A 7,831-nucleotide genomic window follows, 5' to 3' on the forward strand; every position below is an offset into this window, starting at 1 on the left:
AGTCTCTTGGACATGGCAGTGTTCAGTACACACAGGCGACAGGACATTGAATAATGGAGTTGAAATGATCCAAGTAGCACAGGTAGGTGAGGGGGTGGCAAGGGTGCAGTGTGGTGAAGTAAGCTCCAGGGGGCGGAGCAGCAGCAGGGTGGGCAGGCTGGGCCAGGAGGGGTCTTCTGGCAAGAGGGGACGGAGATGGTGGATGTTGTCAGGGTGCCACCGGCAGTGCAGACCTGTGTGGGAGGGGCTGGGTGCAGGTCAGATGTGAGTCTTGCGTTTGAAAATTGGGAATGCTAGTGTTTTGGCCTTCTGGATCTGGAAGCCATGTGATGACAGAGTGGCCTGGAGGCCCGACAGTGGATGCTTTTGAGGGAATTCTGGGAGGGGGCGGAGCCACAAGATCTTCATTTGCGGAGTGTCCGTGTCCTTGAGTAGCCAGGCGAAGAGCCCGATCAGGTACCCAGACTGAAGAAGGCCAAGAGGTGTGATGTGGCACGAAGGCAGAGCCCGGGCCAGATCCCAGCAGCTACCGAAGATCTGGTTACAAGCTTTGGGGTGGGGTGTTGAGTGACTTTTTGGGGTTCATTTTCAGTTTTTTCATTTGTGTATCCTTTTTGTATGTTTTTTCTTTTTCTTTTTCAATTACAGTGTATGTTCAGTTACTTTGTGTGGGTTCCAGGTGAACAGCATTGTGGTTAGATACTTCTTTTGTTTTTGGTCAGTGTCGATGCGGAGTATACTTTCATTTCCCGAGATGCACACCGTCCGTGTTGAATGTCGCTCCATACCTGCAGTCCAGAGCGTAGGCCACTCTGAGCTGGGTTCCTGCGCCAGCTGGAGCCGCACCTGCAGAAGCAGAAGTCTGAACCTTACGAAACCACGCTTTCCTCCCCAAGGGCGTGCAAGTTCTCTTCTGCAGGTTTTTATGCAATGAGGTTTCAGACTGAGGATTCTGTCACTGTTGGTATCTTGTTGCCAAAGACAGTCACCTTTTTAACATAGTCTTCTACCGAACAAGGCCTCCCCCACCCAAAGGACAACGTTAACCCAAACTGGGAGGGGATTGCTGTTGAGGGCTCCTACCAACCGATGTTCGTACTTTTGAAAAATAATGCATGTCAAGGCAAAGGAGTTCAAGCAGTACAGAGGAGTGTACAGTTACAACCAAATGCTCACCCTCGACCCATTTCCCAGGCACAGCTGCCCTGATCAAGCCCCAGGTGTCCACTGGAATGGGTGGGGAACCTTTTTTCTGCTAAGGGCCATTTGGATATTTATAACATCATTCTCGGGCCATACAGAATGATCAACTTAAAAATTAGCCCGCTGTATTTGATCAAACATTTAATTAACTCGCCCCTAATGCCTTGGCAGGGCCAGACCAAATGATTTCAAGGGCTTTATATGACCCGAGGGCTGGATGTTCCCCACCCCTGTTCTAGAAACATCCATGCAGGCCATGTGTATAGCTATTTTAAAAATCCAGATGGGAACATATCATACACACTGTTCTGCACACTGATTGTTTGAGCTGACATGTACCTTCTTGGATGTTTTCCTTCTCTTACACATGTGGATGGATCTTTTTAGAAAAACAGCTTTATTGAGATATAATTTGCAATCAATAATTACCATACACTTTACCTCAAAATTCACTCGTAAATGTATGACTGAATGGCTGTTAGTAAACCTGCAGAGCCCGGCCACCACCCCCAAGGCCCAGTTTTAGGCCATTTTCATTAGCACTGTGTCTGTCTTCTGTCCTGCCACTTTCCCACCCTGGGCAGCCACTACTCTCCTTTCTGTCTCTGTGAATTGATTTTACTCTTTTTACTGCACCAGTGGCTCATTTTGTGGAAGTACAAAGATGTGTTTCACTGGTCTCTATTCAAGCAAACTTAGTGTTTTGCTGATGTTTTACTTTGCTGTCTTTCTACTTCCTTTTTAAAAAATTGACAAGGTTGAAAATTTGCCTCTGAGCGAGAGTTGGTAAAAGTGATAAGGGAATTTGATACGGGCTGTGGGCTGTTGGTGGATGTTCTAGTCCCTAGCTGTAGGACTAGAAGAATTGTGGGGCCTGGGTAACTAGTTACCTTCATTTGAATAGAAAGTGCCTGAGGTCCTCCGTGATGAGGTGGAAGCCCAGGCATTGACGTTTTTCATGGATGTGCAGAGTGGAACTAAGTATTGACATGCTTGGCCGAGGGGAGAGTCTGATGCCAGCTTTTCCTTTCTCACCTTGGTCTCTAAGGAGGAGGACTTCAGGATTGCTGCGTGTTCTGGAGTGTGTCTTGGGGTTTATTTTTCAAACTGCATGTTGGCTTGTGGATTCTGACCTGCTGTTGTTTTTTAATGAGGTGGAACAGAAGAATAGTAAACGTCTTACCTGTTGTCATTGACCTAAAATTAAAAAGGCAAAAATGAGAGGCAATAAGTGTTTATTTGGGATCACAGAATTGCAATTTGGGGAGCACAGATTCAAGCAGAAACCCAAATACTGAGGACGGGGTTTTTATGAGAAAGGGTATGGGACTATTACACGAGCATAAGAAAGGGATTCCTGTTGGTGCTAACAAGCTGAGCCACCCCTTGCCAGGCCTGGCGGGTCACTCATGCTGTCCTCCGATGAAGCCATCAGCAGCAGTCCTCGAGGGCAGGAGGCGGTCCTGCCGCTCTACGAACAGCTGTTGGCAGGCTCTGTTGGCTTGACCCAGTGCAAAGCTGCAAGGAGCGAGCGGGGAAGGCAGCTCCTTGGGGATGGCTCCACTGATGTCAGCTGTCACTGGATCGCTGAGCATCTAATAGGAGGGTGTGTGTGTGTGTGTGTGTGTGTGTGATGTAAGCATCTGCAGTGTTGAAAAGTGGGCGCCTTCGTGGTTAAAGTTTCTCAATTTCAGTCAAGGGAACAAATGTTACATTCAGGCTTCCTGTATCTGAGCTGTTTAGAACCCTCCCAAGCGAGAAGACAGGACGGGGCGTCCATTGGCTCGGAGATCAGCTGGTAAAGTGAGCCGACTTGTCTGGGAGAGTGGGCGCTGGAAAAGAAAATGCTCAGGCAAAACTCCTGTGTGAGCCCATTTCTCTATCAAAATGATGTTATTTCCAAAGTTCTAAAGAGGAACCTTTGTATGGATGTTAGTGTATCAACTATTCAATTCTGGATTTTTTTTTACTATAACAAGATATACATCTAGGCTAGGTAGTTAGTGTATCAACTATTCAATTCTGGATTTTTTTTTTACTATAACAAGATATACATCTAGGCTAGGGAGGTCTTCAGAACATTTAATTTCATCATATCTTGTAGTTGGAAGTACCAGGAATGGCACTGTGACCTCCTGGCTCATAGGTTAATGCTCAACCACTGAGGAACATCAGCTGGGCTTGAATTTTTTTTTTAAAGAGTTTTTGTTCTGAGACAAGCTGATGTGAGTCCTAGGAACAACCAAGAGCTTTTCATTGTTAATAAACCCATGGACATTTAATGTAAACGAGGAGATGATGAGAATGAACTGGGATCTTGCTTATACATTTAAAATCTTGAAAATAAGTGAGGGGACATATCAACCCAAATTTACCTTCAAGTTACAAGACATTCAAGCCAACCTCATAGTTTAAAGTTTTAAATGATCCTATAATTTATATTTTTATGGTTGTTCTATGTGGCTACCTTGTCCAGAGTACACCGATGTTCAAGGCCTGTCTGAGCAAGCACACAGCAGTTGTACTGTACGCACTGCGCAGGCGTACCTTCCTTTAACCCAAATATTGATGTCGCTATTTGGCAAGAAGCCTCTTTGTCTAAGTTGGTATAAAGATGTGTTCCTGACCAGCTGGTGCACGGCTGTTTTACTAGCTCCTGTGTTTGCTGGACTGTTCTATGTGACGGCTTTGTTAGCAGCTGCCTTATGAGGCTACTGTGAAGAACTGTTTTGTCTAATGGCTCCTTGTTAGCAATGGCTGCTTGCCTCTCTTACATGCCAATGACTTCTCATGTCTTCTCTGTCCACCTCCCGGCGTCCACAGCCCCTGGCAGAGAAGGACCCCTGCTCCCACAGACTGTCACACTCCCCAGGATGCAGTCATTCTGGTATATTCCATCCTCCCGCACCCTCCAAAAAATCCAGATGGAAAATGATCTGGAGAAATTTGGAAAACATGAAAAAAGTGAAGAAGTGAATGTTTTAAAAATTATTGCAAATTTTGATGGAAATGGTAAAAATTTTCTTGATAAATTATTAATACTTCCTGTAAGATAGGTAGATGAAAGGATGTATACCTGAAATCCACAAAATTTTACTTATTGAAAATAGAATACATAAGACATGATATGTCTTTTCCTTCTGTGCATAAAGGTAAGTATAAATTAGAATAAATGCTAAAGGTAAAAATTTTATAAATTCTTAATCTAATATGTACAAAATGGACAAAGTCCAGGTGAAAGAATAAAGGCTGACACATTGTAGGACATTATAAATGAGATAGTTACTTCTTTTATTCAGTAAGGGGGTAAGATCATCTATAGTACAATGGACAGCGGGCAATTTGTGTAAGATAACCTTTGACATTTTTCAGCAGCTGTCTGATTTTTTATGAATTCCTTTTTAGTAAATATATTTTAAAAAATTAAACAGCACAGGGAAGTATTAACTGAAAAGCAAAAGCATCCTTATCTACTTCCCTGATCACCTACTCCCATTTCTGAGAGAGAACAGCTGTTAATGGCTTCATATTTACCTTCATATTGCTTTATGATATATCAACATATGTGTGTGTGTGTGTTTGTAGAAATTACAAATGGGCCTGTATTTGTCAGGTTACAGGTCACAGGATAACTCCTGTAACAACCTCAGCATTTCAGTGGCTCCACATAATGAAAGTTTAGTTCGCACTCACACAGTTGACCAGTGTGTGGTGCTGTTCACGGTGTCGCTCCTGGGCAGCTTTGTATGAAAGAGAAACCCTGAAGCAGGCTCCTGCTATCTGCTGGCTGTGTTCCCGCCTGTGGAGAGGTGAGAAAGAGAACATTAGAAGTCCCAAGGGAGGTTTCCATGGGCCGGGCTGAGAGTGACAGGGCCCCATTTGCACCTGGCTTGCAATAAAGAAAGCTCTGGTCCTACTGTGAAGGCCTGACTGCTAGTTCTCATGAGAGAGCTGTCATGAGGTTTTAGCCACATTAAATAATTTGCTTGGTTTTCAGTTTTCTCAGCTATAAAACGATAATGATAAAACCTTGTCTCCCTTCGTGATGTTTTTTCTGCAGGCCTAAATGCCATAGTATATTCAAAGCGCAGGGGAACATATAGGGTAGAAATAATAATGATAAACATAATTCCTTTCATCTTAATTATATAATGACTGTGTCATATTACCCATAGTTCTAGGAGCTCAGCTGGAAATCAGTGGAAATATTCCAAATGAAAAAAGAGAAGGATAAATAAACGCAGACTGGAGGCCTGTCTGTGGCCCAGGCTGCCTGCTTGGAAGGTGAATAAGGAGATCGACCTGTGCAGGTTCGGCGTCTTGCAGGCAACCCGGCTAGGTCTGGGCTTGGCGTGCTTTGGAACTAATTTCAGGCGTTTGTACTGAGAATATAACCCCAGTAGGAAGTCTCTGTACAGATGCACGAGTTCAGGGGCAGATAGTGATAGACGTGTTCCAAGTGGCCCTGAGGTCTCCGAGGCTGAGTTTGGCTGGTCTGTTGGGGTAGTGTACTTTTTTGTTTTTTAATACATTCTTATTTATTTCTGAGAGGAAGGGAGAGGGAGAGAGAGACAGAAGCATCAATGATGAGAGAGAACCCAGGCATGTGTCCTGATCAGGAATCTAACTGTGACCTCCTGGTTCATAAGTTGACGCTCAACCGCTGAGCAACACTGTGCAGGCTGGGGTGGTCTACTTTTATACAGTGCTTTTGTTAGTTTTGTAACTTGGTGTCATGAGGATTCATGAATGGCGGCATTGAGAAGGAACAAGGACTCAGAGCTCATTTGAAAAGCATTCAGTCAAAATGTGTGACCATTGTCTCTTAGTTGAATTGAATAAGGTGGCCTCTTACCTTGCACGGAGAGAAGGGTCCCATCACCTTGTCTGTGTTTGGGGTTCCTGTCACATCTTGCCTTTTCTGGGGCTGTGAAGGGTGGAGTTGTGCTGTGTTCACCTTAAATAACTCCTAGTTTTAATTTGATTATTTGTTCTTGGTGGGAAATGGTAGTGTTGACTTTTAGTCGTCTTGGTAACGATCTTGTGCCTAGGTGGATATATTCACAGATTTTGTGGGGATAGAGGAAGAGAAACCCAACATAAATAAATTTGAATGTTTACTTTAGTGCAGACTTTTTGGCATTAAGTACCACACGGGTACTATTTCTAGAACATAAGACATATAGTCATTAAATAAACCCTGCTTACTGAGAAATATTTATCTTTGTTGTGTTTTTATTTGGCTGAAATAATAAGAAATGCTGTTTTTTATTTTTTAAGATATTTTTATTAATTTCAGAGAGGAAGGGCGAGTGGGAGAGAGATAGAAATATCAGTGATGAGAGAGAATCATTGATTGGCTACCTTCTGCAGGCCCCACACTGGGGGTTGAGCCCGAAACCCAGGCATGTGCCCTGACCAGAAATCGAACCAGTGACCTTGGTTCACGGGTCAACACTCAAGCACTGAGCCACTGTGGCCGGGCAACTTTTGGGTTTTGTATCTTAGAGCAGTCATCACTTAAATTATGAAAATAACCTCCTGTAGGTTTTCTGACATTTTTATTGGGTATATTTACTAATGTTTATCTATAGCTTTTTATTCCTTCCGGAATTTCTGTCCCTTGTTAAGGACGGGTTTATCTTTCCTCTGCTGATATTAACACTTGTCATATATAAATTTCTTTGTGTACAGGGATCTGTTTCTGGACTTCAGTAGGTTTTATTGATCTGTGTATCTTCTTTTTTTTAAACTTTTAAAAATCCTCACCGGAGGATATGTTTAAAAAAATTTTTTTTATTGATTTTTAGAGAGAGGAACGGAGAGAGAGAGAAACATCGATCTGTTGCCTCCCATAGGCACCCTGACCAGGGATTGAACCCGCAACCTGGATATATGTCCTGACCAGGAATCGAGCCCACACCTGTGGCCTTTCAGTGCACAGGATGATGCTCCCACCCACTGAGCCATGGCCAGATCTGTGTGTGTCTTCTTATGCCTGTACTGTGTGGTTTTAATTACCACACAGTGCTCTTACTCTTTTAATTTTTGTAAAAAAGTTTATTTTATTTCACATGGTGTAAAACAAATTTTAAGTGAACACCAAGGAATAAAATGAAAATTGAAATTCCTCTTTCTTTTTTAAAATATATTTTTATTGATTTCAGAGAGGGAGAGAGAGAGGTAGAAATATCAATGATGAGAGAATCATTGATTGGCTGCCTCCTGCATGCCCCCCACCAGGGATCGAGCCTACAACCTGGGCATGTATACTTGACCAGAATCAAACCTGGGACCCTTCAGTCGGCAGGCAGACACTCTATCCACTGAGCCAAACTGGCTAGGGCTGAAATTCCTCTTTCTTTAATCCATTCTTCATAGTCTCTCCCTTCCCAGTTTTAGTTACTGTTAAATTTCTTGACTTTTTTTCCCCAGAAAATTTTTATCTTTGTTCCCGGACACACACTTACCCATGGGCAAAATTGTATTAAAATGGGACCATGATCTATCTACACTAATAAAAGAGAAACATGGTAATTAGCATACGACCGCTACCCTTCCCATTGGCTAATCAGCATATCCTTATGCAAATTAACTGTCAGCCAAGATGGTGGCTGGCAGCCATGCA

The sequence above is a fragment of the Myotis brandtii genome, unplaced genomic scaffold (assembly GCF_000412655.1).
Source record: "Myotis brandtii unplaced genomic scaffold, ASM41265v1 scaffold55, whole genome shotgun sequence".
NCBI classification, from domain to species: domain Eukaryota; kingdom Metazoa; phylum Chordata; class Mammalia; order Chiroptera; family Vespertilionidae; genus Myotis; species Myotis brandtii.